The 21,638-nt window shown below is 40.7% G+C and overlaps 1 protein-coding gene across 2 annotated transcripts in view; it reads right to left on the reverse strand.

The window, feature by feature from the left end:
• The window catches only part of gli2a (GLI family zinc finger 2a), a 95,699-nt gene extending 76,683 nt beyond the window's left edge, over positions 1 to 19,016 (reverse strand). The window contains exon 1 of one of the 2 annotated variants that reach the window (XM_072444301.1): positions 18,626 to 19,016. The gene's annotated coding sequence lies outside the window, so the exon portion shown is untranslated. Of the gene's footprint in view, positions 1 to 10,242; positions 10,350 to 18,625 lie in introns of those variants that run through there. The other variant, XM_072444302.1, reaches the window with a different exon arrangement.
• Between the last annotated feature and the right edge of the window lie 2,622 nt (positions 19,017 to 21,638).

The raw sequence follows: 21,638 nt of genomic DNA on the forward strand, positions 1-21,638 counted from the left end.
TTAATCTAGAGTTTATACACTTAATAAGTCAAGGTTATGTCAAATGTCAAATTTGTAATTTTGGATTTCAGAAGCTTAAAAATAAATTTAAATTAATACATAAAATCGGTTGTTCACTTTCATACACTTTCAATATCTATATTTAAAAAAGGACACACGATTGGGGATGTCATTAGTGAAATTGTGACCATTTTAGAGGCAAAATTAAGTATTTTCAATCAAGTATTGCAAATATAGTAAATAGTCAATATAGTAAGAAAAAATTATAATAAAAACATAATTTAAATGTAAAGTGGCCTACTGTTTTATCTGGCTGCTCATTTCTTCAGAAAGTTAAGTTTTATAAAAATGGTCACAAACGTGTTCAAAGTAAAGGGAATTAAAGAAAATTAAAGATCTCGCTGTTGTTTGCTCAAAGTCTCAGTAATCGTGAATAATCTTTAAATCATGTCATCTTTGAATCTATAATATCTATAATTGCAACACTAACATCTGATATTGTGACACATTTTGGCTGTACAATTCAAGAATCAAAAACATTTAACAATATTTTTGCAACACGTTTATATCCCCAGATGATACAATCCCAATCAGCACACATTTCTCAGAGTTTTTTTTTATTTATGTTCATGCGGTTATTCTAATGGAGCAGAAGAGACAGAATTACCACAGCATGTCCACAGTACGAGGACTATTCCCATTGTAAATACACTTGGCCTTTAGCTTTTAGCCGTGTGCCCTGAGTCAATACCTCCGTGCGGCTGTGTGAAAGGCTCCACGGCCTGGCAACGGGCCACTTGTTTAACTTGGTGAGACCTACAAAGATCATCCCCAGCCCAGAGCAAACAAGTGCGGGTCTGTGGCAGGGGAGGAGACAGACCTCAGTCCACAGCCTCCAGTGAAAACAGTGGTCATCGCACTTCAGGCTGAACTCAAACTTTGGTGAGAAACAGGTTGGGATGTGTCGGCGTGTACTTGAGAATGGAGTCTCACAGTGTGAAACGTATTGTCAGTATTGGGCTAAAATATCCATGCTGGTGCCTCCATTGTTACAATAGAAGCTACAGAGGCGGCTGTCTGTTTAAACAATCAGCATACAAATAAGTTAAGGGGCATATTATGCTAAATCAAACTTGTTACATTTGTGTTTGCTTTTCTGATTGATTCATGCATTTAAATCTGCATTGGCCAGAAAAAGAGTGCCCAGAAAATTCCTGTTGTCACCTTCCCCCTATCCCCACCCACATCTCTGTACTTACTTGTGATTATATGAAAAAATAAGACTTAGGTTTTAAAATGTCAAATAAAAACATGAAAATCTCCTGCTTGTTATGATGAAATGTGGGCGGGACTTATCAGTTCTGCAGTTTTGAACAGGAAGTCGAAGGACCTGATTTTATTATAATTTTTTATCAATATAGCATAGTTAAATTAAATACTAAGTACTTAATACATAATGTGTCTCTTTTAACCTCAATTTATGGGCTTTGAAAATATTGATCTCGACATCTGCAAACTTTGATTATGGGATATTAGTATCGACTGAAAACAAAATTATATTGGACCCCGTCTGCATATGTTTTGACTTTTTACACAAATTATTGTGCATTAGCAATTTCATTATAATCTATAATATATTTCACGCACCGTAAAAGAGTTGCATTCGTTTTTCTCTAATAAAGTGAAGCGTTCTCTCTTGAGGCGCACATGTTGTATGTGTTGTACGTGTTTGTGTTGGGACGCTTGTCTGTTTTATGTCATGTGTTGAAACTCATTACTGCATTTTAAGACAATGATTTTCCATTGCGTTATGATTCCCGTAAAAAAGATGAGTCATGCAAAAAGATGTTCTCACTCCAGACCAATGAGGTACAGCATTTAGCACAGCGCTCACATCCAAAAATCATGGGAAATACAAGTCAATTAACCTTCAAATCATTTCATCTTATAGTGCACAATGCAAATAAAGCATTCCATGTGGTATACTCAAATGCTTTACTATAGAAATCTATGGTAAGTTGAAATATTTTGTGTTGAAAAATATTCAAACTGGCGTTGTTATTGTTTTTCAAATGTAAAAAAACATACTGACATCTATTACATCATAGCAATTACGTATTTTACATTTTATATTTAACAAACTGCAGAATAAAAAGGAGTTCAATTTAATCTAAGGAGTATAAATATTGGAACTTGATTAAAGTGTAAGAAAAACGTCTTTAGATGAGGCTTTGCACAGTAACGACATCGCAGGTGCAAGAAATTGTGACATGCTTAAAAAATGCACTGAAAAGGTGCGGGTTTTGGGGCTCCTTAATGAAGAGTCCAGCTTTTATCTGCTACACACCTGTCGGAATGTCTATAAAAGGACAAATATTCAAACTTTACACGGATGGTCAGCAGTCCAGACTCTTGTAAAACCACTTGGAATGAGCGCAAGACAAAGACCATGATGCAATACATTTTCCATAGTGCCATGAAGATAAGCATTATGGGATGAAAGATGAATAATAATGATTAAAAATGAAATAGCAAATTCAACGGGCTCAATCAAATGTTTCAAAATATATCATATACATTTGTTTTCAATTAGTAGTCAAGCTTTTATCCTTGCATGTTCTGAAATCTGTGTTATTAGTCACATAAAGGCGCTGCACCTGATTTTTACTGTCTTAAAAATAAAAATGTATTCAAGTTTTTATAGGTGCGTTTTTACAACTTTCAGAGATCAGAGCGAAGTTCGGCTAAGAAATGCTAACAACAACTAGCATGCTAATATTGCATTTAAGATAAGATATGCCTTTATTGTCCTTGTTCGTGGACAATAAAACGCTTTATAATTAGACAGCACATAGCGGTCTTATTTTGACCCTAGTGTTGCTTTTACAGTATAACAGCATTGGAAACACATTTCACTTTATTACGGGGAAAAAGTAATAATCGTCAGTCAAAATAATATATATAATTGCCAATATTAATGCTCTTGATGTATTAATTGTAGAAAACATATTAAGGTATTTAGAAAAAAAAATAAAAAAATTGTTCAGCCCATTCAGCCCACTTTTGCTTTCTGGATGATTAATCGTATAAAATCGTTCACTGATCCCGTGTATTTCTCGCTGAAGGTGTGAAGTAGTGTTTTTGGTTTCACGTGGCTATCCAACATGTCTCCTTTCGCCGTGAGGTGGTTGTAGTAGCGGCCATGTCTGTGACCCTTCGGAGGTGCCAGTCGCCTGTCACCCGGCCAATGTAAGCTGATTAGAGGTGGGCGACTAACAGGTTTAGACTGCAGCTGTCTCCCTTTTTCCCAAAGTGCCAAAAAGTCCCGGAGGTAGCCAGCTAGTCATCTTGTCCACTATTCGGACCACTCTGACATCACCTTATAGCGATAGGATTTAATGTCCTCTTTCAAGGGCTTTTATCGAGGTTGGACTTGGCCCAAAAAGCAAGTTCCTTTGAGTCTTTCTTGGCTCAGATAAGTCGTGCGCGAGAAAGAGTTGAATAAGCGACCGCCTTTGCCTTTCAATCGCACCCGTCCTTTAAAACTAACAGGGAATCCTCCTCCTTACATCGGCGTCTGTGAACATCTGGCAAAGCATTAATGGCTGTTTCGGTGCTTTTACGCCATGCCAGCTCTTTGCCTTCCAATTTGCCTCTGAAGCACGGGCCAAAACAGGACGGAGCAGGGTAGAAAAGGATCCGAGAACCTCCAAGGATCGTTTACCTAAGAAAATATTGATTGACATGGCAGGTGCAAGTTCAATTTTGAATACTCATTAGACGTTTCGTCCCAACTGAAGAGCTTGCTTTATTGGAACCAGTTAGAAATTGGTTAAATTTGTAAAATTGTTTAGTTCAGTTAGCCAAACTCTTTCATCTCGGAATGCGTTTTTCGTACTGGCAATTTCCGCAGTTTTATGCAATATAAACTTAAATATTCCCTGTAGCCCTTTCTACCGCTTCAATGAAATCCATATAGTTTAAACTTGACTTACAACTATGACAATAAACTGAAACTCAACGGCTACTAGCAATTAGCATTCAACTGGAAGATAGACATTGTAGATCTTACCTTCAAGTCTATATCTTACCTTCAAGACGTGACATGGTTATTAAGCTAGCATTATGCAAACGTTTGACCAAAAACAGCCCATTTATGGTTTAATCTTGCAACAACAGTGGAAATTAGCAGTAACAAATTAATTATAATGACAACAACATGACAATATCTAATGTGAGAAAGAATCCACGCACATTTCTGCAAAAGTGCCCCCAACTTCACCCTGCTCCTCCCACCCACTGCTTGCTCTAATTCAGCTGACCGGGGACACGGTGCCCCCCCCCCTTACCCGTGGTCTCCCTACAGGCCGAACCTGCGTTGGCCCCAATGACAGGGGACCCCGGCTCTGACAGGCTGGTACAGGTGCTAGGAACCAGGCGGACAGATGGCAGGGGCCAAAGGCGAAATAACAACAAGGGTGCACTTCTTTTCTCATCTTCTGGTTGGCCGGGTAGACTCGAGTGCAGCACGGGCAGGATAAGACCCCCACCCTTTGAGCCACCTCTCCGTGGCCCTCCATCCCCACACCTCCCTCCGGTGCCATGTGACCACAGGCTGACTCTAGAGCAGGACGGGATTATAAACCTCCCACCACACGCATATCAAGATATTAGCAGCTAAATGATTATATATGTGCTATGTTTCTTTGGGTGCAGCAGGCTAGGGATGCCACTACGAGGGACTACATGAGAAATGACAAAAAGGTTGAAATATGCCTAAGCTGACACAAAAACAGGATATTTCGGTGTTTGTGGAGGAAATGGTGGTACTTCAAAAATTGTTGCTTTTGTGATTTGCCAATTAAATTCTTCCAAACTGCAATTTCAGTTTGATTGTGATTCATCTTGCAGCCCTAGATGTCATTAAAATCTTACAATGTGCTATGAAAATTGACAAAATGACAAACTATTGGCACAACCTATTCATTTTTTGCCAAAACAGCCACCTAGCATTTATCTATTATTATAGCATACCTATTTTACTGCTAACCTTAACTTGAAATCTCAATAGTTAACACTTACATTTACATACTAAGGCTACATTAGACTACTGCAAGCTAATTGTATATGTTTGTATATTATTGTATATTCCAAGTCCAAAGCTCCATTAAAATGCATTAAAACAATGATGTGATGATGTAGCTATAGTAATAGTGTATATATAGACTGGGATATAAATTGGAATAACAGACTTCAACTGAAACAGACCTTCAAGATCATTGTCCAAAAATGTGAGACTATTTTATTGATTTGGCCAGAGAAGTTTCAAAGAGTGATGTAACGCTGTGATGTGTGACAAAAGTTTGGCACAGTATGGTCTTGTGTCTCCTGCTGTGTTGGCCGAGGAGCTGTTTTTATGAATGAATGCTGCGAGCTGTCACGAACATACAGCTTTAGTCAGTTCAGATGATTTACCCAGCCGTACCAAACCATAAGGTATCATGTTAAGACCTCGATGCGTCCTACCACAAAACGTCCTTTTCAAGTGAATGTCTTCGGCTATTTTGCATTTGGGGTTGTCCATACCACAAGAAACAAGGACAAAACATGTTTAACCATTAGAGTTTGATCTTCGTGGGGTTCAGCTTCCTGTTTTATGCAATATTTTGAGTACTTTTTCTGATACTAAAGTAAAAATATCCATTGTCAACATTGCAAATCAAACTCTTTATGGGATTTGACATTTCATATATCTGTAATAATCATTTAGGGAATAATTTTAGAAGGTATAGATACCACAGCACTCTTTAAAGTTTGATTAGTCCTGGTTTCTCACTGGTTTAGTCCTGTTTTAGTCTTGCTTTAGTATTTGGGGGAGACCTGGTTTAGTCCTGCGTTTGTCTTGCTTGTAAATTCTATACAAATGTGTACAAATGTTTCTTTAAATACGACAGTTGAGGTTTAAGTATCCGACAAATGTTAAATTACCCACAAATGTGAAGAAAATCCAGATGTTCTACTTGTTTGAAGAGGAAATAAAAAGGGTTCCGATCATGTTTGAGTATATAGCACATATGTCTGCTGCGTGGAGTGGGCCGCAGCAGACATATATCTTTTACTATAAACTATATGCTTTTTGTTGCATACCATCAAAACAACTTTGACAATATTACCCATTTTTCAATATATTCAACTGCCACTTACTTAACACGATGACACAATCTCGAGCTTTCCTGCGAAAACGATGTCCCTGCGAGGCTCCCGTACTAGAATCATTACAAACTGTGGCAAAGCAATGCAACTTTCGCAGATGCAACAGCGATTCCCTTGAACTCGACAGGGCAGACTTCACTCCATTAGCCTCCATCACAACTATCTCCCCTCTCTATCTCCTCTCCAAACATCTATCTGTCTTCTTCCTTTACCGTGTACCCCCAGACCCTAGACTTTTGTTATGAACCGGCGGCCAGTGTTTTACTTTGCGCCTAGTTCAGTTTCAAGTGTTCCTCTTTGGCACTACCGCTAGACAGCTCCCCTTTCACCAGCGCTGTGAGGAATGCAAACACACATCAAAAGAGGCCCTCTGCTTTCTTTCTTTCTTTCTTTCTCTCTTTTTTTTCTGAGGATTTCCAGGCTTTGCTCTTCTGACTTTCTTCCTTCCTATCTTTCGGTCAGTGCGATCCGGGAGTGCTGGTAGTGTCTAATTCCTGGCCACAAGTAAGCATACAGTACTTTCTTTTGGTGGAAGGCCCCTATGCCACCTGCGGACGTCTCCACTCAGGTTTCAGACAGGCACGCTCATGCAGGTTAGCACAACAGGCCCCCGAAAGCCAAAACAATGGATAGTTTTACATATGTGGTGCCCCTGTGACAGCTGTGTTGATGTGTTGCTTTTAAGGATCTGGGAGCGATTTAAAACGTTAATTCTTGTGGTAGTGAAACACAATCTCAACATTGATATTTTCTATTCTGTACATGCCTGTTTTCCCATGTACAAGAAAAGATTTGAAAAGAAACTGGTCTGTATTAACTTCAAGTCATTTTCCCTAAGCAGAGCCTCGATTAAGGTAAAAGTCAGACTATTGAGCGCTCTCGAATATAAGCCGCACCAACTAAATTTATAAAGAAAATGTATCTATGTAGGTCACAACAGCTATAATCTATAAAGAGATATTGACACAGAAAGATGGTACACAGTAAAACATGGCCGCTGTATATCACATGTCCACGCCCCATGTGTAACTTTGCGTCTAAATTCAGTTCTTCATTAGACTCATTTCTCAGTGAGTCGAATTGTGATCAAACAAAGCACTTTGAAGCTTAACGTACACGTCCGAGCTGTCCCTACTGTCCACTCTGTCCTCGAACTCTCTGTCCGAGCTGATTTACCTGTGTCCGACTTCCTCCACATCTGGCTTTGCTCCTGCGCTTGTACTGAGCGAGTGAACAAAAGGGAGAGTTAGCCCGAAAAATGTAAGTATTAAATTAGCCGCATCGTTGTTTAGGCCGCAGGGTTCAAAGTGTGTGATAAAAGTAGCGGCTTACAGGGCGCCAGTGAATGCAGACATCAGAGGAAAAGCAGTGTCTTGCTCAAGGGCACAAGAATCCTAAGCACTGACAGAAGACTAAACTGAACCAGTAAACTTCAATACATCACAATATATTCAGCTTCTGTGTAAGTGGGTTAAAAAGTCCAAAAAATACAAAATACTACATACCAAAATACAAAAAACGACTTAACAATGCAATAATTAAGCTGTTGAAGTAAACTATTTCAAAAGTGAATAAGGACAGATGCTCTTAAGTGCAACATATCTGATTTTACTTTAAATATCAGATGAAACTTTGCAATAGTTTGCGTAGTGAGCCATACACTATGTAGTTTTTGTGTACTAAGACTATGTACTGAAGCCTGAAAATTAAATCATAGCTAGGAAAAAGGAATGCAGGAAGCGTCAGATGTAATTTACAGGGTGGACAGGTGTACGACCCCGGCTCCGCACCGTCTTCCTGCTTGTCATCCACCTTCACTGTGTCCCGGCCCGAAAAGCACGGCGCATAACTCACTGCACTGACCCAGCTGTTTTTCTCTTCACATGCTTCCAAACCGGAGCACCCCGGAGAGACGTTCTCCGCAACAGTTTCACAAGGAACCTCTAATTTAACTCACCAGATATTCCCTACATGAGAGCACTTCCCAAATACTTCCTCTTACTTAGAAATACGGTGCATTTTTAGCCCTGGCAGCGACACAACTTGACGGTTTAAAAGCACTTGTTTTTGACCGCAGACTCGGGCCTTCACCTCTGGCTCACCGCTCTCTGACTTAAAGCCTCGTTGGTTATAATAATGTGTTTCATCATTTTTAAATAGAAGTGGTTACATGTTAACCCAGCAACTTGTACTGAAATACATTTTAAAACAGTTCTTAGTGTCCAGTTTCTAGGTTGTGCCATGACAAATGTACAAAAACTGTAGCCAGATTTTGAAGTTTCTAAGAATGCAAATTTTAATTATTATTACAATTATTAATTACACAATTGTTTTTCAAAAGCCTGTCTCTCCCTTGGTTATAAGCAATTGCTTATTTGTGTAGCCTACTTGACACATGTGAAATGTGAACTTTTCTGGAGGGGGGCCCGCCACCCTACCATGGAGATGATGTTGCCTAAAATATTCCACAGTACAGCATTAAACCTATAACGAATCAATGTTTTTCATGGAACATATGGGCAACAAAATGCCATAACATGGAATATTCTATTGCAGGTGGCAAACCCTCCACCAGAAAATGTACATACTGCACTTAAAGCTCTAGAACATATCTTTATAATATTCCACAATACAGAATAAAACATATCTATCTCCATGAGAATGTTCTGAAATATGGTTTTAACTTTCTTATTTCTATGAACTTATGTAGGTGACATGCCACCATAAAGTTATATTCTGTTGCTTTATGCTACCAAGACAATTCTCCACTCAAATTAATGTAGGTGCATTGTCAGTGTAAAACTATAAAGAATACCTCTAAAATGCATGTTAAGAAAGTGGAAATTGAACATTCCAAGAATAAAAGCTGTTAAAATTTTGCATGGCCTCTTTTAACTTTAGTTTGTGCACGAGATGTCTACCCTGAAGCAAAGACAATGTTGGCCTCCTTCTTAATAGGGAAAAAAAAATCCATTCTTCATTTACTTAATTTCTGCCTTGTACAAATAAAACCTGCACGGCTCATGGGAATGTTTTTGTTGACAGATCATGTGGTGTAATAGATGGCAGAGCTCAGAGACCCCAGGGCCAGGGCAGGTTTGGACTGGGCCGGGACACATTCTCTCGGGGTGAATCACTTGTCTTTGGCGAAACTCCGTGTTAGGATTTACCACCGGGGTCCGGGAGGTCACCCATGCAGTCGACTGGAGGGGCCCGACAGCGGCGCTTTAGCCATCAGCCTGATTCATAGGCTTAAACAACATCACTAGAGCCTGTCACTGGGCTATAGAGTCCAGCCAGTCAAGCAGAAGGTGTCCAAATCTAGGCCAATGGTTTGTTAGATGGTGCAAACGATGGTTCCGTAACCCAAATTGTTGACACGCTATATTAACAGTAAAGTAAAGTATCTCAAAAGGCTGTTGAGGTAAAGGTGTAAGTTATTAGTAAGTATATAATTATATGGTGCCTGGTTCTAAAGGCACTTCCTAAACCAATCTATTCAAACAAGTTTCATTATATCATTCAATTTCTTGTTATTTGCAAAGACAACACAATTGCAATCAAAGTGCATCCCAAATATAACAGTCACAAACTTTACAATAAGTCTGGCAAAGATGGCTTCCTTTTTGTACAACCATTTTGTACAACGAGCAAATTATACAGTTGAACCTGAATCTTTTAAAATCATTGATGAGATTTGTAAACTGACCAAATAGTCCCTACATAGCTATCATTGTCATTCCAAGTGTTTGCAATCTAAACGTTCACCACTAGACACTCCCAGCGAAGTATAAGCAGTAAACCACATTTATATTTAAACTTTTAAACCTGCCACAATTTACGTTCTTGGCACTTCCTGAACTCCACCATCAGGGACTCAAATCCCAAACCAAAACCCAAGCATCCGCGGGACTGACGAGGAAGGATACATTGTAATGAGCGTCCAACAACTGATGTAATATAAAAGGCATCTTAAACAGCAAGAGAAAAGTCTTGTGGACGAGTTCCTACTCCACCCTTGGACCTGACCTTTCCTGCTAGTAAAGGCAATATCCTGTGGTTGATCTCTCGTCTCCCTCGAACCAACGCGAAACAGATGTGGAGCTCGCGGCCCACGCACCAGCCTCGACCTCAGCCAGGCAGGAATCCACAAGAGCGCAGAGGATGGAATAACCGCGATGTACGGACAGGGAGGAGAAGGGCGGTCTATGGCATAAACGAAGCTAGCAAGAGTGTTAGCATTAGAGCTGCACAATATCGCAAAAGCATCGACGTTACAAAAGTGGCTAGCGTAACTTAATATAATCTCAATAACGTTTTAATCATGATTTTCATTTGCCTTGATTTAGTCTTGGTTCTTGGCTCTGTTAAGTTTTTATATTGGCAGTTTAAATTGAATTAAAACAATGACATAACTGAAATTATTGTGTGTAAAACAAATTTTATAGTAATAAGTTAATCTAATGTTGACAACCATATCGCCAATATCGTGCAGCCCTAGTTAGCGTAGCCTCTGACTTGCTAGTTTTTGCTAAGACGTTTGAGCACAAACAGATGACACATGTCAGTACTTGTGCTAATGGACTGGAAGAGTGTCATCTGAAGTGTGTTAAAACAATTGCTCATGTTAGCAGATTAGCATCAAGGTAAACGGAACTAGATGTTTAGCAAGTCAAAGAACTAAGGGATAAAGCAACTAACAGCTGGAGTGACTGAATAAAAACATTGACTTGCTAATAGGGGAAGCGCTAACGGGTAAAACCAACACGCAATGCTATTAAAATCACGCAATTGCATGACAAGAAATAGTTCAGATATTAAGTTATCAAACTATAATAGTTGCCCTAATGTAGGATAAGTTAAAAATGGAAAATTTGATGATGGATGCAACTATGAAAACCATTAGCGATCACATCATTTCTCAAAAGTTACTCAAAAGAAGAACAAATCATTAAAATTCCTAGCAGCTGCCAAACCTCAGCTGACCGTCCGCTAAAGTGACCCGTGACACTGCGGTGGAAGCAGGAGTGTGTGCGTGCGTTAAGGGCACAGCTGTCATCGGTGCCACATTGAGCTCCGCAGAGACGAGTCGGCTTCCTCTCTCCCCTAAAACATTTGGCCAGGGTTATCGCGCTAAATGTGTTGTTAGCACTCACTCTAGAGCGCTTCAGCTGTCAATAACCGCCGCCCGTACTTAAGCAACAGTAGCTTGTGCTTCTGGCAGCTGAGAGAACATCAAAACCGGATCAGAATTGGTGTCCTATATCGGTAACTCACAATGACAGAAAAGGTAGCACTGACAATGGCTGAAGGACTTTGAGAAATTATGAGAATTCCGACTTAAGTAGCCTAATATAAGAACTATGTGCATTTCAGAACTTGTTTGTTGCATCATATTTCTTTTATTTGTCATCCTTTTGGTTACTTATTACCTACAACCATCTTATCCATGGTTTAACCTCATTTTAGACAATGTTTAGTTCTAATAAAGTCCGGGTTTAGGTTCTCAGAAAGCCAAATATAATCTTAGGTAATGTGTAAGTTAAGTTTGCCAACGAATAACATCTGCTTGCCCTTCTCCACTGGACAGGCCTTTGTAGTGTCGAGGTAAACAAAATGCAAAAGTGTTGTTGGCGTCAGAAGTCTGTATTTGTAGCATTTGTCAAAGAACGTCACCAATTGAGACATAAAGGTTGTTGTTTTTTCCTTTCATTACAAGGACTCTACCACCGGCTCGTGCTACCAACTGGGCTTGTGTTCACACTTGCGTCGACCATTTGGACCACACTGGTAGTAAGATTGACGGGCCAGAGAAGAAACAAACTGCTTAGAGCTGACGCAGTTCACCATGTGCTTCAAAAAAGCATAGTATGAGCTCAATTTTGACATGCTTGTGTAGAAGCCTCGAGTATTTGGATTGGATTGCAAGAAATAAACAAAGGCATCTGCTAAATGTTACCAACACATTTGACAAATCAGGATTGTATCATTTCTGAAAATTGAATGGATCATGCCAAGTCTTGGAGCCCCAATAGAACAAACATACCTATTCCTGAAACGTTGACAATGACCATTTTTGTTTTTAAGTGTAGTCTGGCACAGTAAAGAGAGTAAAGTATAAAAACACACTGCACTGTAACAATCTTCTTCCACATGTATTCCTCCTGCTTGGCCCCGCTCTGCCGCAGCCACCTGTTGCCCCGCGCTGGGTTCACCGTGCGAGTGGCCCCCCGACATGACAGAGCCTCGCATGTGAAGCCAGCGAGCACAGAAATGGCCCCGGCGCATAACAGGGCACCATATTCATCCCACTTTCCCCTCCTCTAATGAGCTGATTACAAAACACTACAGAATGAAGCAGTTTTTGGGCCTGCAGCCAGCGCGCCAGACACGGACCGGAGAGAAGAGGGACCGGGGAGACGAGGATGGCGAGGCAGCTACGGAGCAGAGGAGGGGCGCGTTTTTGTGCTAAAGACAACCACATGTCTTTAAATCTGACTATTGCCTGCTTGTCTCCGGCTTGTATCAGCGAGGAGACTGTGGCTTGGCAGCGAGTCAGCACTATTGGGGAATCTAATATCTCACGTCGTATGGAAAGAAAGCCGTGCCTATCTGGGCCCCGAAGGCTACGGCGGCTTTGGAGCTTTGTAGTTACGTGAGGGCCCGATGTAAATCATAACATACAAGCTTGTTAGCCTCTCCCCTCCCAAAGACAAACTGTGGAGTTAGCGGCGCAAACACAGCCCAGTCTTTCTCTCTGGCTATCGCTGGAAGTTGGCTGCCGTCATTAGCTTCAACGTGGAGCCCAATCTAGGCTCCTGCATCAGATTAGAGCGAGCGGCAAACTTGGAATACAATACGGCATTGTCCGCAAGTCTATCGCGAAGGCCTGCGGTCACACAGAGGGGCCGGCGGGATGTTTGATGAGGAAGTGCTAATGATACAGTCAAAGCTGTAGTGTAAACCGATTTTCAGCTGTTTAGTTTTTATTAACTTGTCATCGAAAATCTAATTTGGCAAAATGAAAATGGATTTTGATAATTATGTTAGAAAGCACAGTGAAACGAGCTAAATAAGCAGAAGGTTTGGTGGTCTTATAACTGGAGATGTACTGTGTAGTGTAAAAAAGGAGGATTTGGGGATTAAGAATAAGGGGGAAAATTCCATATTTACACATACCTTATCAACTTTTTAAAATAATGTTGAGCTGCTTCAGTATATTTTCCAGTTCGTTTAACAGGACCACTTTCTGTCCAGCACAAACCTTATCCGATCGCTCACAAACAGAAAGAGGGAAAGTCAGTCTGACGATTTGAGTAGTAAATCTGATTTGTTTGCAGTCCAAACAAAGGCTTAGACCTAACAAGCTTTTAATGCCTATGGGGGAGATTATTAGGGGGCAAAAGGCAAATAAATATTGAATACTGACATTTTCAATCATCAAAAGGGTTTCCAAACATACCTAACTAACATACCTACCAACAACACTTGGAGTATCCAGTAATTGTGCAAAAACAAAAGAGTTTTAACCTGTTTTTAGATGAGATGATGCCCATAAACTCACATTTAGGATCAAATGCAAACGTGCCTGTAGGTAAAAGTTCCGGATAAAAGCATTTGTTCTTTCAAAATAGACCTTTCTCATTGTCCCCCAGAGTTTATCTTGTGTTGAGATAATGAATCTCCATCTCCCATCCCCCTCTTTACTCCAAATGAGCTGACCTGCCGTGACCTGGACTGGCTTTTGCACACAAAACTTTCGAGCCGTGACCACCATTGTTCCTTTGTGAGCTCTCAGACAATGATGATGTTAGTGCTATTGGAAAAACGGGCTTCCGATGACTCAGTGTGTGATTTAGGGAGTGAGAGAAGTGTCCGGGGATGGAACTGTGAGATCTCCAGAGCTCTGGTTTGTGTAAGGGAATGATTCATGGTGCATCATCCTTTCACCTGTATACAAGACCAAACGCCTGTGATGTGCTCTGGTCTTTTAGAGGAGACAGAGTTATAAAGTGGACATTCCAAACTTATGACTGACAGGTAATTGGAATGCTTACATTAGGTGCTTTGGACTAAAGAGAGCAGGCCCAGGATTCCTTGCTTTTGGAGCAATTGCGCAACTTTCCCAATGAAAAAGTGGCAAGTGAAAAATCATCATGTTTAATTGGATCGGCCCCATATTAGAGGTCCACTATGGAACTTTTCTAGCATATTTAATTGGATGGACCCCATATCAAAGGTACTCTGGAGGAGGGGCCGCTCCACTTGAAAGTTATCGTTTTGCCTGGAATATTCCACAGTATGGCGTTCTAACATTTTAAAATTGTACTTTTTTTATTACTAAGAAAATACTTTGAGTTCCGCTTGTAGTCAATGCCTGCACTGTGGAGCGTCTCGACAATTTACTGCATGTCCTTCCCCGCTCTTATCCCCATGTCATGCTGCACTGTCCTGTCAAATAAAGCCTACGGGCCAAAAAAAATCGTAAAAAAAAACAAGAAAATACTTTGAAATACATCCATTGGTACTGTGAGTAGGCTCAACAACTGTCAACAACCTTGCTGATGAGCCAACTTCAAATCTTTCTCTAATCTTGGCTATTTCAACCAACGCCTGAACCCAACCTGACATCACGGAACATTCATGACCTGCTGGCGTAACCTGCTCGTCTTCGTGGAGTATATACGTTCATCGCCGTACAGCGGTATTTAGATGGCAAAGGAATATCCATAAAGACTCTCCAACAGTGGCACTCTCCACCAGAAGCATCAGCAGCAACAAAAACCCTCAAAATGACCATTCACTTATCACCAACAAAACAACGTAAATCCATTAGGACTTTGCCATCGTGATATCATTCAATTTAAGCATGTAGGTTGGGTGAAGTTCTATAGGTCAAAAGGTCAAATGACAGTAGACTGGTGGAATGCCATTTACAAGAAATTAAGACGATACAGCTGTCAAATAAAACAGTAAGGGTTTCTCAAAACAAGCGGTCTTACCTACAGCCAGTTGTCCATTATAGTTGGAGCACCATCGCCAGCATTGACTGGAGTGCACCACCAACTGAACACCCACTTCTCTGCTCTGGGTTCCTAACAGGCTGACCTCCCACTCCCACAGCCCACCTCGGTGCTTCACGGCGGATATGATTGGAGCCTCTTTAACCTCGCACACTCGAGGGGAGAAAGAACGGGACGCCTGGAGGGGGCCTAAGACAACAGGCGTTAAAACAAGCTGTGTCACCCACCTCCGCACACCAGCACCCCCCACCCACCCTCGGGATGCAGCCAAAAGGAGATGGGATCCAGTGAAGTGCTCTACACATGAATGTAAACAGCCATCTCCCTCTCGCCTGGTCCACTTTTGCGCGGCGGTGAAGTGGGTTTGGACTGGGACGGGCGGCGGTGGCATCGTTCAACGCCGAGGTGCCTTTTACAGCCTCTTGAACGCCCATTTGGGTCTCATCAATTCAAAACTTTCACTTGAGCAAACTTCAGTCAGCAACGACACTTGGTTCTAGGAAATACATTGGGATGCGGAGAAGGTGAAGTGCTGTAAGGGCATTTGAGGACGATCAAAGGAATATAAACAGTTACATAATCCAAGCCCTTTTCTAAAATATGGGGATTGAATTACGAAGCATTTTGATTTTAGATGAATCCGCCAATAAAAAAGTACAACTCGCATCGTTTTTCCGTATCACTTTACAATATCTATACTTAAACAGTACTTCCAGGTCAAAAACTAACTAACTAACTTGATTTGGTAACAATTTCTCTTGTATAAACCTGTTCAAAAACAAGAAACGGCCTGGACACAGCGTGACAATCCAAAAGAAGCTCTTTTTGACTCGGACCTTTACAGTCAGACTAAATGTTTATGTGAGGAGATTTACGAGGCGCTACAGGAGGACTTTGAGTCAAAGGGTCACTCGCTCCACCAAACAACCGCCCCCATCCACCTCTAACGACTACCCGACCGTTCCCATCCAAAAGGTGCACGGCTGGCTTCTCTCAATGGCTTTATATACCTCCCGAATTATGTCCTAAAGATGCGCTGCTTTGAGGAATTTTCTTTTTTCCTCCGCACTTTTGAGTTTACTCAGCGGGAGTGGGTGGTTTTCTCTTTTCGGAGGTAGTAGGAGGGCCGGCCTAGTGGGGGGGCACAACTCCTCCTCCTCTTCCCCAGCTCTCCTCCTTCTTAGAGTCACTCTCAGTCCCTGTACGCTAGACTTCATCGGAATTTGCTTTAAAAAAAAAAAAAAAAAGGTCGTAACGCCCCCCACCTCCATCACCACTTTCTACTTCTACTTCTTCTTCTTCCCCCCCCCAACACAAAAACCAGTCATTGCGTTTCCAGCTTCATTAAATGCCGTAAGCTATTAGGAAGCTAGATCAATGAAAGCAAGGCATGCAGCGATGTACGAGAGAAGAAGGGGAAAAGAAGAAGAAAAAACGTGCAATGGCGTTCACAACAGAAGGACTGTGGAGATGAAAGTGACACGGCTACTATGGGTCGGTGAAGGCTGCCGCAGGAGAGACCCCCCCCTCTCCCGACAAGACTGAAGCCTTGAATGAGTTGAATAGGCTCATCCATTCTTGGGGCCTTTCACTACCCATAGGCCCTAACTGTTGGAACTCTTCATTCCTCACAATGGGCAAATGCACTAAAACTTTTCGCCGCTTTTTTTCTCATGCAAATGGGAATAGACCCCCCCCTTCCGTCTTTCTCCTTCCAAGCCTCGACCGCTGACCGGAGTCGTCATCGTGTGAAGCGGAAAAACACACTTGCACTGGACGTAAAAGTCGATGAATTTTAAGCCAACAGTCAAATGTACATGTGTCGATGTAGAAGATTAAGTTAGCGGAAAGTGTCGGAGCGTAGAAAGCTGACACGTTTGTAATAAAGTACAGTTATTATCTTACAGCTTTCCAGTTAAATTGCAGTAATAATAAATTAAATCGTTAAACATTTGGGACAAACTATACATTTTACAAACGGGAAATTTGTACAAAATCTAAAATGACTTGACTGAATACCTCAACTTTGCTTTCTGCTGCATTTTGAGAGCTTTTAAACATTTAAAAAGACATTATATTTATCTTTAAATAGTTAACAGCTACGTCAACATGCCTACATTTTCATTATTCTGACTTACTACTTAGCAACATTAACAAACAGAACTAGTCACCTCCAATCAAAGGCATCGCAACACACTTCAAAATTTACATCCTTTTTCTGAATAGTTGCCCCGAGAAAATTAAATCAGCCTTAAAAACTCTTTACGATTCCATATTCAGGGCGAAATCAAAACGACTAACTAACGAGCAAAGTGTCCACAAAAAGCAGGGCTGGTTATTCCAAAAGCACATGGGTTCGGCGATCATTAGCGGAGCGCCTGTTTGATAGAGGCCAAAAAGCCAACAGCAAATATAAGAGCTTTAAGGGGCCACACAAAGGCGTCAAGTGTTTGTTGACTACTTCGACTCCAAAGCAAACAGTAAACCGGGAATCTTTCAACAATAAGTACACATGGCTTTGCAGTCGGGCCCCTGCTGCTGCTGTTTCTGCTGCTGCTTCTGCTGCTGCATTCCACATGACACACCGCTATATTTCTGTCTTTTTACACTGAAAACGTCAAGTAGCAAAAAGTATGGAGGACGACTTGAAATACTTGATTGGATTTGCGTTTCCAATTAACTCGTGAAGGCATCCGACATGTTTCTTCTCATGTCATTTTCAAAAACCTATAAGAAAAGGGTGTGAAAAAGTAAAATATTTGACGTGCAAAGTCTAATTTAGCATGCACGTTTCACATAACATCAGAAATATGCTGCAGAGTTTGATCCTCTCTGAAAAAAACAATGGATTATCTTGTTGCAGAGATGATCTATAACACAAAATGCAACTTTTTTCCCACTAAAATTCACAGCAAAACAACCGACTTCACAGTAAATATATAATAAAGTAGATGTATAAAGCAACCAATGCAAAATGAAAGGATGAATGGACATTTTGAAAGTTGTTGCGACTCAAACGCAGTGCAATAACTCATATAATATTACCAAAAATGAAAACAAAATAAGAGAAACTAAAAGCCTCTGTGGGGGAGTTGAGGGAGGGGATCGGCGCCGTGCTTTCTGATCACATCTCTTCCCATATGGATCAAGTTGCAGGACGAAACATTTTTTGGATTCCTGTGTCAGATAAGTTCAAAGTGCAACAGAGATGTGTGGAGCAGCCTCATCTGCCGCTGACACGCAACGCAACACGAGACGCCCCGCGCCGCACGAGTCATGCGAACGGACAGAGAATAAACACACAAAAGTATAGAACAAACAAACAAACAAACAAACAAAAGAGAGAGAGAAAAAAAGAAGCGCGCGTGAGCATCTTCTTCATCTCTTACCTTCTCTCACAGACGCGTCTTTGCGCTTCTTCTGCTTCTTCTTCTTTTCTATTTATTTATTTATTTATTTATTTATTTTTTAACAGCGTCTCCTCTTCTTCTTGTCCTATCCGCTCTTTTTTTTTTTTTGTTTTTTTTTTTAGTCTGCTGTTTCCCACTCGCTGTTGGAGTCAGGGGCGAACGCGCAAACTCAAAACGCGACGCGCAAAAGGCGTTAAAAACTCCATGAAGCGACTTGGGGAAAGTTTTTGGAGCAGTTTACTCCTTCTCCACCTCCTTCTTCTCCTTTTCTCGACTCTCTCCGTGTCCCGATGTGTCCCGAGTCAGAGCGACGCAACTAGGGAATAAGTTGAAGCAAAAGTAGTCGTAGAAGTAGTAGTAGAAGTAGTAGTAGAAGTAGTAGTAGTGGCGAGCTCGTGCGTAAAATCCATCGTAAGCAGTCTGGATCGGCGCGCGGGGCTTGAAAGTTCGGCGCGCGCGTTGCGGGAGTTGGAGCAGAAACACGCGCTGCCGCCGGTGTTTGGGGTCGTCCCGTTCTGCCGCTGCTGTGCCTGATCTGTTTTCAATCCTGCCCCCCTCCTTCTTCTCCTCCTTCTTCTTCTCCTTCTTCTCCTTCTTCTCCTTCTTCTTCTTCTTCTTCCTCTTCTTCTTCTTCGCCTCCTCCTCGGGCTTCTTTGCTCTGCTCCTCGCCCCGTTCGCCTGCCTCTCTCCCCCTTCTTCTCGTTGTCCCCCCCGAGCTTCCCCGGTGAGTAAAGGGCCATTTGCTGCGCCAGATGGGACGGGCCTAACCCGATCCAGCAGTGGGACGTGGAGGGGAAGGGGAAAGTTGGGATAAAGTTTCATTTCACGTTAGATTGAGTGAATGGGGGAGAGTAAACGTTACAGCTGAGGGTAGGATAGTTGCGTAAAAGTTATGTCGGTTATGTGGTTATTTCGTGCGTGAAAGTTATGTCGTGCGTAAAAGTTATGTTGGTTATGTCGTGCGTGAAAGTTATGTCGTGCGTGAAAGTTATGTCGTGCGTAAAAGTTATGTTTGTTATGTCGTGCGTGAAAGTTATGTCGTGCGTAAAAGTTATGTCGGTTATGTCATGCATAAAAGTTATGTTGTGCGTGAAAGTTATGTTGGTTATGTCGTGCGTAAAAGTTATATAAGTTATGTTGTGCGTAAAGTTATGTCATGCGTAAAGTTATGTTGTGCGTAAAAGTTATGTTTGTTATGTCGTGCGTAAAAGTTATGTCGTGCGTAAAAGTTATGTTTGTTATGTCGTGCGTAAGTTATGTTGTGCGTAAAAGTTATGTTTGTTATGTCATGCATAAAAGTTATGTTGTGCGTGAAAGTTATGTTGGTTATGTCGTGCGTAAAAGTTATATAAGTTATGTTGTGCGTAAAGTTATGTCATGCGTAAAGTTATGTTGTGCGTAAAAGTTATGTCGTACGTAAAAGTTATGTCAGTTATGTCGTGCGGAAAAGTTATGTCAGTTATGTTGTGCGTAAAGTTATGTTGTGCGTAAAAGTTATGTCAGTTATGTTGTGCGTAAAGTTATGTTGTGCGTAAAAATTATGTCAGTTATGTTGTGCGTAAAGTTATGTTGTGCGTAAAAGTTATGTCAGTTATGTTGTGCGTAAAAGTTATGTCAGTTATGTTGTGCGTAAAGTTATGTTGTGCGTAAAAGTTATGTCAGTTATGTTGTGCGTAAAGTTATGTTGTGCGTAAAAGTTATGTCAGTTATGTTGTGCGTAAAGTTATGTTGTGCGTAAAAGTTATGTCAGTTATGTCCTGCGTAAAGTTATGTTGTGCGTAAAAGTTATGTCAGTTATGTCCTGCGTAAAAGTTATGTCAGTTATGTCCTGCGTAAAAGTTATGTCAGTTATGTCCTGCGTAAAAGTTATGTCAGTTATGTCCTGCGTAAAAGTTATGTCAGTTATGTCGTGCGTAAAAGTTATGTCAGTTATGTCGTGCGTAAAAGTTATGTCAGTTAGGCAGTGTGTAAATGTTATGTTGTGCATAAAAGGTATGTCGTGGATAAAAGTTATGTTGGTTATGTTGTGCGTAAAGTTATGTCAGTTATGTCGTGCGTAAAAGTTATGTCAGTTATGTCGTGCGTAAATGTTATGTTGTGCGTAAAGTTATGTCATGCGTAAAGTTATGTCGTGTGTAAAAGTTATGTTGGTTATGTCATGCGTAAAAGTTATGTCAGTTGTGTCGTGCGTAAATGTTATGTCATGCGTAAAGTTATGTCGTGCGTAAAAGTTATGTTGTTATGTCATGCGTAAAAGTTATGTCAGTTATGCCGTGCGTGAGAGTTATGTTGTGCGTGAGAGTTATGTCATGCGTAAAGTTGTGTCGTGCGTAAAACCAGCGGCAAAAACGCAAGTAGGTTGTTCAATATTTGGTAATCCAGTGCAGAAAAAATAACTTTACTTCAGGCTTTGCTGTATTTATGAATTGTTTCGGTTATATTTACTGTCATACCTCAGTAGCACGTAAGTTATACTATGAATAATATATAAAAGTGGGACCAGAGTAGTAGTAGTTGTAGTACATCATACTTTTACTCCTACTAATATTTTGTTTAAAGTAAAGTAATACACGCGTTTTGAATGATTTGAACATGTGTCTTTCTTGCACGGCTCCACAGATATTAATAAATGTTTCTAATATTTGAGTCTATCCTTTGAAAAAAACATAATAAGTGTATTATTTATAGTTTTGTCCTTCACATTAGATCAACTTCAAATTATTTATTAGATACAATTACTCTTACTTGAGTAATAGTTTCCACAAATATGGATACATATTTTTTTGACTCTTACTCAAGTAAATTCTTGGACTGCTACTTTGTACTTTTACTTGAGTATTACTCTGGGCATAGAGCAACACAACAATCTAATTTATGTTTTACACTCATTATGGTTAATTAAAATTGTTAATGAAGAACAGGACCAAACCAAGTCTACATCAGGACTAAAACAATAATACATGTGTAAGTTTTGTATTTATTTCATTATTGC

The sequence above is a fragment of the Eucyclogobius newberryi genome, unplaced genomic scaffold (assembly GCF_026437365.1).
Source record: "Eucyclogobius newberryi isolate DKJ021-1_F unplaced genomic scaffold, fEucNew1.0.hap1 SCAF_14, whole genome shotgun sequence".
In the NCBI taxonomy this organism is placed as follows: Eukaryota; Metazoa; Chordata; class Actinopteri; order Gobiiformes; family Gobiidae; genus Eucyclogobius; species Eucyclogobius newberryi.